Source organism: Erpetoichthys calabaricus, chromosome 1 (assembly GCF_900747795.2).
Source record: "Erpetoichthys calabaricus chromosome 1, fErpCal1.3, whole genome shotgun sequence".
NCBI lineage: Eukaryota > Metazoa > Chordata > Cladistia > Polypteriformes > Polypteridae > Erpetoichthys > Erpetoichthys calabaricus.
In genome coordinates this window covers 149,442,864-149,453,886 of record NC_041394.2, presented here as the reverse complement: position 1 = coordinate 149,453,886, position 11,023 = coordinate 149,442,864, and positions in this window count along the sequence as shown.

Here is an 11,023-nt window from a genome sequence, read left to right as displayed (position 1 = left end):
CAAATGCACGAAGACCTGTTGGCGCCTACACAAAATCAAACTGGTTGAGGTTAAAATGAACAGAAAGAACATCAAGACAGGATAGAAAAAGAACTACCTAAACTGAAGTCAGCAGATCAGGTGAGGATCAGAGATCACAGTACAGGTGGCTTTATGTTCCCATCAAGGTCAGACAGATTAAGGAACGCTTTTGAGAAGAAACCAAGTGGACTTGAGAAAACAAGCAACTCAAGGCAATGATAAGCTGCTTGTCCAATTTACTATTCCACCTTTAGACATTAATATAGAACACTTAGAAGAAATTCACAAGAAACCATCTCAGGAACAGTGGCAACAAATGACAATAAATTACCTTCTGAAGCATACAGCAGATCAAAAGGAATAGTAAAACCTCCACAGAAACTGACTGACTGTTGTTAAACTACTTAAAGATTAATGGAAAGAAACTAAAGGATTATAGTTATTTCAAATTGTGAGAAATGTGGAGTTGAAGGGATAATAACAGTAAATGCAGTACATATAGAATGAAAGATAAAAAGTTACTACTGTTATGATTTTCCTATTGAGAAGGAATGTCTATTTCTTTTACAGTGGAAAGATGTGTTGTTACATGCATAATAAAGAGAACTCTAGCGCCCAGTATGCTTTGCAACAGATGTACAAGGCTGGGACTGGAGGTGATGCAATGTATAAGAAGGCGAAATGCAGCAGCAGTGTTTGCCAACTAAAGAGAATTCAACTTGTACAAAACTCCGATCCTCGTTTGTCTTTGTTAAGTATAAACTTAACACCAACAGTTTTACCATTCCTCCATGGGTGTTCATATATATGAGGAAATGGATGCCATGGCAACAAACAACAAAGAAAAATCTTAATCCCTATAACCATCATGAGACTGCACTCACTTTGTTTTAAGTGAGTTTCCCAGGTTTTTTTTTCCTGTATTTCGTGTTACCATTGGCCTCCTTGTGTTTAATCATTTGCTTCCTATTTCTCATCATCATCACAACCAGCTAACACATCAAAGTAAAGAGAAATTTAAAAATGTGGCTGAGTCACTTGGTTTTACTTAACCATGGAAAGAGAAAAATATGGTGGAATGGCATGTGGTGCAAAATTCTAAAGAGTCTTAAAGCTAGCCTGAAAATATGGGAAAATAATAATAGAACTACCTTTAGCTTACTTCTCCATAACACTCAGTGTTGGCACCTGCCTATATAACTAGCTCAGAGAAGAATATTAGAACTCTACACTACTGAAAGAAAACTTGAAAAGGATAAACAAAGAAAGAAAAGTATGAATGTTAAACTAAATATGGCTAAAATATATGGAAAAAAGTGTACAAATAAATACAATTTGAATGGCAAAACAACAAAGTTGGGTCTTTCCAAAATAGATGAGAAGAACTGATGATCCAACCAGGCTTCCACATCAGCTTACATAGTATCACTAAAATGGCTGCTAATACCATATGACCATAGTCCAAATGCTTCACACACTCACCAGATGATCATGCTTCCATGACCTGATTACATGGTGAACATCTTGGGTCCCATAAGACAACAGGAAATTACCAGGAAAAATACACTGTTTTTATTTGTTTTACTTGTAACAGTGTAAAAAAACACCATCAAATGACTAAAACCCCTAACAGAGCCCTCATCCTACAAATGCAACATTTGGATTGCCGGGATGCCTCTGGTGGAACAGCCATAACAACTGTGGAAAATGAATATATTTGTCAGGAACCAAAGATTTCTACTCAGCCCATAATCTTGTTAGTGAACAAAACTTTGCACCTAACCACAAGCTTTACATCACCCAGATTTTCCGTACCTCTTATTTCAGATGACAGTCCACCACAACATGAATCCTGAGTGCAAAACTGATCTGATACATAAAATAAATGAGGAACTTTAGAGACACTGAGTAGTACCAACTGATAAGTAACTTTTGTTAGGCATTTGATAATTTTATACTGTTAAATGAGGAACCCACAACCAAAGGTTCTAAAGGAAGGAACACTTTTGTTGAACCCCACTAGCTGGTGTGTGGTGATGACAGTTTGTAAACTTTCAAAGATATTTTATGGTATTCTGTGGATTAATTTCTAAATTGCTTATTGTTCTATTAAGTTCTGAAACAGCTAAGGGGGCAACCAACACAAAGATAAACCGGTGATCCATAATGGTACAGATGTCCAACAAGGGTTGCTCCCATAGAATATGGCCTACATACAGTAATTACATGAATACTCCACCCAAGGTAAATGTTCTCTCCATTTTGATGGTAAGTCTTACACATAGTAACAAAGGTAATGTTCAAACTGTTGAGTAGTCCTCTTGGATTGCTCATTAGATTGAGAATAATAGCCATAGGATATGTTAGCCTTAATGTCTAGCCAGGAAAAAAGGCCTTCCAAAATTAAAAGAAAAACAAACTGAGGACTTCCTTCCAAAACAATTGATGCTGGGAATCCATGTAACTTAAATATAATATTTATAAATCCATCAGTCATCTTCCTAGAATCCTCCTGAGGGAAATAAAATAGGCTGCCTTTGGAAAACCTATCCACCACTAATAAAACAGTATTGTAGCCAATAGAGCTTGGCAGATCTTTTATAAAATCCACAGATTCATACATGCAAAGTCTCTTACAAGGCACTCTAGGGTCTTGGTCCACCTATACTGTATATCTCACAGGTGCTGACATATCTAACCTTGAAGTATGCACCCAAAAATACCTAAAGATAAACTCTTTTCTACATGTAAGGATGATAGCAATCATCAATGTATGATCATAATCCAAAAGAGTAGCAAAACAGATCCTGAAGGAAACAGTAAACTTTTAGTAAGTAGAGTTTTCTGGCAACAGCAGCCGCAAAAAATATTTTGTCTATATCTACATTACCAGATGCTGCTAATATACTTGTTTTCTGCCTGAAATATTACACATAGTCCTTGCAATGAACTTGCCCAGAATTCCTATTTTTATGCTCAGAATGATTACAATATAAAAATTAATCTGCTAACAAACAAGGCCAAGTATGCCTAGTTATGGTAAGATGGACATATGGTGTGTGAGGCCACTCTATCATTACTTGCACCTTGTGGGGGGCAGCAGACCCTGCTGCATATGGTGGGCTCTGCTTGAGAGTGCTCTGACCTGGTGTGCCTCACCAAGAGACATGCTAGCCTGGAATTGTTGAAAGAAACCACAAGTGACCCTGGAAGTAATCACGAGCTTGGCTTAAAAACATGCTCCATTTGAATTTTATAGTCTGAAGTGAAGATTATAATGTCCTCTGTATAGACTGAAACAAAGTTACAAAGCACAGCTCTAAAATATTTTTAAACAAAAGTTGGAAAGACAGCTGCCCTAACTGTGTATGAACATACTGTATTCAGAATGATCTAAAAACCGCTTTCCTTTTATAACCCTCTCACTGATTAGAATCAAGTCTGTTTTTGTAAAGATACTTACCGATACCTTTATTTGATTCAATAAATTAGTAAAATGAAGTGGGTAGAAATAATTTTATTAAGTTACTTAATGTCAGTACATGGCAGAAGGAAGCCATTATTAACCCTCAACAAAAAAAGAAACAAGCAATACAGCCAGAGCCCAGTGTAAAGGTGTACATAATAACAAAGATACAACAAAGACAATACAAGTTTTGTTGGATGGTAAAGAAGCAAACCACAAATCAAAGACTAGCTGACATGGCTTCAAAAAAGCCTACATCCAGCTAGGTGCCATGAGAGTACGAGGGCTAAGCAATTGTTGGTTCTATTGAAGCAACAACAACTGGAGACTGCTGTCATGATTCAGTCCGATCACAAGCCTCAACAACACAATGTGTAGCAATTAGGTCATTGTTCTACATGTCAACTTTCCTTCCAAATGCTTAAGAATGCAGCAAATCTCTGTGACACTCATATAGATCAGTGATTTTGTCACAACCAGCTGGCATGTAAAAACAAAACAAATAATTCTAAATACTCAGATGAGTCGCTTGGTATTAGATAGTTGTGAGGAGACACTTCATATGGAAGAGCAGAAGTACAAATCCCTGTCACCTCTAATAGTTACTTGAGAAATTAGGAAGCTAGTGTCAGACATATACTGAACTTGCTTCACACCATGAGTGCAAGGCAGTCAGCATGGGCACCTATCTACATAACCAGCTCCTACAACTTCAACCGACTTATGCAATAAAGATAAGCTGAAAAATTAAACATAAATTTGAGCCCATGAGCTAAATTATAAAAATGTGTTAAAAGTATAGGCGCAGGTTGAAAGAGAGAGCTTGCAAATATGCAAAAAGTTGAATGACTAAATGAAAAATTCTGGGTTCTCCAAAATAGACATGAGGAGCTGATGACCTGTCCATGTTTCTAGATCATTTCCTATGGTCTACCCTAAACAACCAACAATACCATGTGAAAACATTCCAGTGATGCCAAACACCCAGCATGGGGTCAGATCCATCATACAAACTCCAGTAATGTCATGATGTGTTGGCCATCTTGGGATCCTGGAGACAAAAATAGGCCAAAGAAGGGATAAAACAAGAAGAGCTTGCTGTTTATATTGTTAAACATCAGTAATTTAATCTTATTGCAACCCCAATAATATGCTTTTATGTTGTAATAGTCATCATTGTGGATGTGAACATGACATTATAGGCACCATCTTTCTATTATAAAAAAAAATCTTGCGACAAGATGTGATCTTTGGAAGAGAGATCTTTTGAAGAGAGACAGAGAGACACTTTCATGTCCTGCAAGACGGACAAGTCGCGTCATACAACCTTTGTAAGCAAGTCCTGTGATACACATGCAGAGCAGGTTAGAGATAATGGAAGTAGGAAAATTAAAAAAAAAAAAAAAAAAAAATGAGAGTAAAGATCGCATTAGCGCAAACAAATGGAAAATATTACTCGGTGAAATCACGGAATAGAGAAAAGAGATCGCATAGTGTGTAAGGATGTCTGGGGGGCAAGAGAAACAAGGCAGTGAGAAAAAAGGACAGGTGCTGTACAGGCTTTTAAACGTTCGAAGTGCTGCACGAAATTCAGATCACGAGGCACGGCAGCAGCTGCAAGCCAGCAGCTGATTGAGCAAAGAGGAGGTTAAAAAAAACAACTGTCATTTGTTTCCCATTGTATCACCGTTTAAGAGGGGTTTCGGAGAAGCGAATGTGTCTCCTTGGAGTGCGTTCAGCCCTCCTCTTCACAATGGCGCATAGCGCTGATGGGAGGGAAGGGGTTGGCGAGCAAAGCAAGCAGGGTGCAAAGCCCCCCAGTTTTTAAGAAAAACAACTTCTTGACTTTTGATCTCATCTTTGACTACAGTAAGAGGAAACATCGTCACTCTGTTACTTGATTTTGAAAAGTAAAAAATAAAAAAGCTCTAAAGAAGTAAAACAAGGTAAAGTTTTTGTTTTGTACTGTCATCATTCTGGTGTTCTGGTTTGATTAGAAGGTCCATGAATAATCTAGTACAAGGCTCCCTTGTTTTGTCTGTTCAGTGCTGTTTTATTATTTGTTTGTTATGTTATTCTGCTAGTTGTTGTCAACTGTTATTTCTGTGAAACCCTTTTTTTTAAGGATTTCCTGGCTTTCATCTTTGTTTGATCTTTCCTCAACCCTATTGCTAGAAAAATATTGCAAATAGATTTTTTTTTATATATCTATCTACTACCCTATGAAAAAATGCTTGGTTACTAAAGCTGTGAAACACAAGTAAAAGCAGAAAACAAAGACAATAAAATAATGATGCAAAATAAGTGCAGGAATTTAGCTCATGGGAAAGATCTGTCACCTCCTGTTTAAGTAGGAGCGTCATCAATTGATGAATTTAACTAAAAATGAAGCACAAGGAACCATGACTTGACTTCCAAGACAAATGTCATGGCAGTGCCACAAGCCATCTCCATGGTCACAAACAAGTTCCAAAGAAATGTAATGCACAACATTATTATGATTTTTTTTTCTAGAAGTAATAGAAGGAAAATGTTTTCATCTGTGACCGTAAATAAATACCAACATTCTCTTATGGCCAAAATACAAACCTAATCCTTCATCCAGGGGATGTCTCTTATGTTCCAGTAGTGAGAGGCAAAGATATCCAAATAACACTGGCTTCTCTTTATGATCAATGCATAACAAAACAACATTGTAAGGCTATGGAAGCGATAGTAATCCTTTATAAAATGGTGGGTAGGCTACTATGAAACAGTGGCAAAATGAATGGCGCCTAGACAAATTCAATTGAGGGCACAGCCAAACAAAGATCCTAGCAACAAATACATCAAAAAAATAAATAATCAGTACAGTCAGACAGCCTCCTACCAACAGAACAGTAGCTGAACACTTGCTGATAGTGACATTAAACTCGAAGAACGAGGGGGCTCGATTGTAAAAAATTTTGCAGAGATTAGGAAGAAGAGAACTGTGTAATTTCTATCAAGATATTTTAGCAAGCTTTGCAGTTATGGTGCTTAATAAGAGTAGTTACTCTATGTTGTTGTGTTCAGAAGAGGGTGCATGCTACCTGGGAATGTGTTCTTTTGTTAGAAATGTGGCACGTACTTGAACCTGTATGTTTATCCCTTCTGTAATTATGGCTGAGATATGGTACAAAAGGATATATTTTTAACTTGTTTTAAAATGCAGTATTTTCTCCCAACACACGTTGTAGTATAATCATTTATACATAAGAATCCAGGCTGAAGAGATGCCATTGGAATAGTGTAATCATTGTTTAGTTCTTTAATGGGTGTCGTTGATGACTGAAGTTCCATTTCAACAGAGTGCACAAGCCATTCTTCTTGGCACAGAGTCAATATCATGTCAAGGCTGCGAGCTTCTAACTGCAAAGCATTCTGACACACTTGAAATATCGACATGTTTAGCATTTTCAGTGAGCTATTATACCAGCTATTGCTTTAAATATCCACACATTTAACATATTCAATGACCTATTTATGGTCAATACCATATGTGATTAGGATCTCTAAGGCCCCAGTAGAGTACCTCTTTTCTTATCTGGCACAATATACTCCCAAATCACTAACCTCCATTTACAGCTCTTGCTATATTTGTTACAGCTGCTTGGAAAGAGTTTTCTGCTTCCTTCATGTATGTTAACATAATTAGACTCCCAAATCACAATTATTTTTCATTCCTGGGTACAGATGCATAAATGAAAGAGATATGCATAGATCCAGGAGCAGAAACAAATAAGGTCCAAGAGGAATGATCAAGCAGAAAATCATAGATGAACAGACAAAAAGACAAGAAAGAAGCAACAGGAGCACAGTCCCAAAACATACCTGGACCATTAAGAGAGCATAGGTAACACAAAGGACTGGTTCCATGGCAGAATGTTTATGTGGGGTAAGATATAGATAGTGCACAAATTTCAATTGAATTCATCCATCTCCTTGAAAATAGGAAGGAGAGCAACATCACACTCGCGTAATGACATCTTTAAGTAACAGATTTCACAAAGGATCCTTTCACAATTTTAGGTTATGTGAAATTCCTGAAGAAAAAAACTCAGTTAACACTGTTAGGTCAAAAAAATGAGGGGTCAATAAAGTGAATAAGGAGGGTGAATCAAAAATAAGTATTTTTTTAAGAAAATGTTTCTTTGCTTATTTCAGTTTCTTGATTTTTGCTTGGATGTGTTATAGATAATGTTTTGTGTTACATTTAGAATTTTTGTGGATACTAGGGGGCTTCGCTTGCCAACCCCTTACACCAGCACTACGTGCCATTGTGAAAAGGGTGGCTGAACGCACCCCAAGGAGTGCGGCCGCTTCTCCGAAACCCCTCTTAAACAGTGATACAATGGGAAACAAATGCAGTTTTTGTTTTACCTCCTCTTTGCTCGATCAGCTGCTGGCTTGCTGCTGCTGCCATGCCATGTGATCTGTATTTGATGTGGCACTTTGAACGTTTAAAAGCTGTTACAGCACCTGTCCTTTTGTCTCACTGCCTTGTCTCTCTTGTCCCCCAGACATCCTCACACAGTATGCGATCTCTCGCTGTTCTGTTATTTCACCGAGTAATATTTTCCGTTTGTTTGCGCTAATGCAATCTTTACTCTCATTTTTTTGAGACTTTCAAATATTCCTACTTTCATTATCTCTAACCTGCTCTGCATGTGCATCATGGGACTTGCTTCCAAAGGTTGTATGACGTGACTTGTCCGTCTCGCGGGATGTGGAAGCATCTCTCTGTCTCCCTTCAAAAGATCACGTCTCGTTGCAAGATTTTTTTTTTATAATAGAGAGATAGCATTGAGACCATTTAAAATATTTCTTTACTCTTATGTGGACTATTTAGGATTTAAAAAAAAGTATCATGTGCTTTGGAAGGCGGTTTTTGGGCAAATCTTGATGAAGAGTGGTTGGAAATGGTAGTCAATACAAACCAAATGTTTTAACTCCTGCTTTGACACCATTTCTTCATTATTTATGCACTATGAACTGTCTACTTTAAAGTAAACTAAAGAATCAAACACAACAGATGAACTCTTTCAACCACCTTGGCTTCTTAGCCCTTGCTATAGTAATGATCAGAGTTTCGTTATCACAAGTTTCACTGCTTATTGCTACACTTGAGGTTTACATTTATCTTCAGGACTCAAGTGATCATATCTGTTTTTCGAAGGACAATATCCAAACTGAACAAATTGCATGTGTGGAGGTGGTGTTCAGCTCATCTCTATGAAGAGGATTCTCCAGCCTTAGGTTACCAACATGAGGAGAAGGTAACTTCAGAAGAACTCTCAAGGGCCAGAATTGAGATCGACAATAAATAAATTCCGTTTCATAAGATTCATTTTGAGAGTGAATGCTGCCTTTTTCCATCCCCTAGTTTTCTTGCACAATAACATTATTTAAATATAATGTGAAGAATATGTAAAAATAAACACAGACTCTATATACCACAGAATTAATTTTATGTTGTTCAACTGTATTCACATTACAACAACCATATTAGTTTGTGACAAATAAATCTAATAATTTTCATACATATTTACTGTATAATACATTTTTACCAATAGGCACTTCCAGTAATTCTGGCAAGAAAGAAGCTACAGTATAGTGTCTAACACAATAAAACAGAGTAAAAATAAATAATGTTTTTTTTTCTATCTTTATTTACCTTACAGAATATATTTTTGTACAAAAATCCTGGCATAAATAAAACAATTTCTCACTTAACAGATACTTGTGTTGGATTTTTCATTTCAATTTTATTTTTTATTCAGTATTGCTTTATGTGTTAAGTGCATGAGGTGAGTGATGAAAATTGTCAAATACTGTAATTTGTGATTCCTACAAAAATACAAGATTTTGTGTATTTTGCCCCCAACCATCCTCAGATGTGTGACAATTATTTGGTTAAAGTTGCAGTTCATTATTAAAGAGACATGCCACCTAACTGATTCTACTGGAATACAAATAAAATATGTTCTTATGCAGTGTTATTTTGGATTGCATTATTTAATAAATTATTATTTTACATTTGGTAGATGCCTTTATCTAAAGTGACTTTCAAGATCAGGACACTTTATTGCCGTTTAGTTCTATTTATTTATTTTGTTACAGTTGGACCACAGGCAGACTAAGTGACTTGCTCAGGATCACACAGTGAGGCAGATGCTGGAACTCCGCAAACACCCTTATGGTTTAAAGTTCACTGCCTACAGCACATCACTTGCCTCAAAAATGATTCAAATAGAAGAGAAAGAAAAAAAAAACTTCTAAGGATTTTTCTTGATTTTATTTTTTTAAGATGTGGATTGTGAAGTTTGCTTTACAGCATCCTAATGGATTTCAGAAGTAAATGGGCATTACTTCACAATAAAGATGTGAGCTTCGTTAAAACCTACAGTGCAAAAATAATGTGTGGATTGTTATTAAAATATTGATTCAAAATAGTGCAATTTTAGGCATACATAAATACAGTTTCAACATTACAATTTGTGCTTTAGGGAAACAATTAGAATCCATCCATTCATTGTCAATGTTGTTTATCCCCCTTCGTTGTCACAGGACAGAAATCGTCAATAACACTGAAGTAAGGCAAGATGACTCCCTGAACAGGAATAAATCCTTAAAAATGCTTTCTGAAACACATATGCTGACACAAATGATGATTTGGTTTCATAAATTACTCCAAATACTTTGGATCACAGCAAGGGAAAAATAACAGGAGAAAATGCATAATACATGCAGTAGGGAATGCAGGCAGGGGTGGGAAGCATGTCTAATAGGCACATCACTGACACACTTAAACACAAATCAGTAAGCCCCTGTGAATGTGTTTCACTAAAGAACTGGTTTCCACATCCACTTTGTAAAAATTCAATGTTATGCCTTCCAAGAATTTCTAAATTTCTATTTTTGAATACACTTTCAAAAAATCCCAACAGCTACATCCCACTAATTTTGTTTTAGAGGACCAAAAAGGTTCAAATTAACCCTAAAGGATGATAGGTTTTCACACTACTTGAACTCAGTAGTTTTAGTTTGGGGTTAGCACAGTGAGTCTAAGGTCTTCAGTTCCTGAACTGAAATTACTGTAGAGACACTTCCCACATTCAAGCGGGTTCTTTTATTGTCCATAGACATGTTAGACTCATTATTCTCTGTTACCCTTCCCAGTGTGCCCCGTGACAAGAGTATTCAGTACTACAGGGAATAGATTTGATCTGACAGACTGCACTGATAACCTCATAATGAAATTAGTTTCACTAATAGGCTACACCGAAAGGATAAAACCAAAAAAGAATGCACAGAAGTATGATAACACAAGTAAAAGCTCACTCTGTACATCAAAAGGCCTATGAATTAGAAGGTGCAATGCAAAAAAAATAGAGTATCAAAACCATTTGTCAAGGTCCATTTTTTATCCAAATGTGTCTTAACACAGGAGATTGTTTGTGTTATGTTTTAGTTAACAACTTGCAGTGTTAAGAAGAGATGTGAGGCTTACTTCAA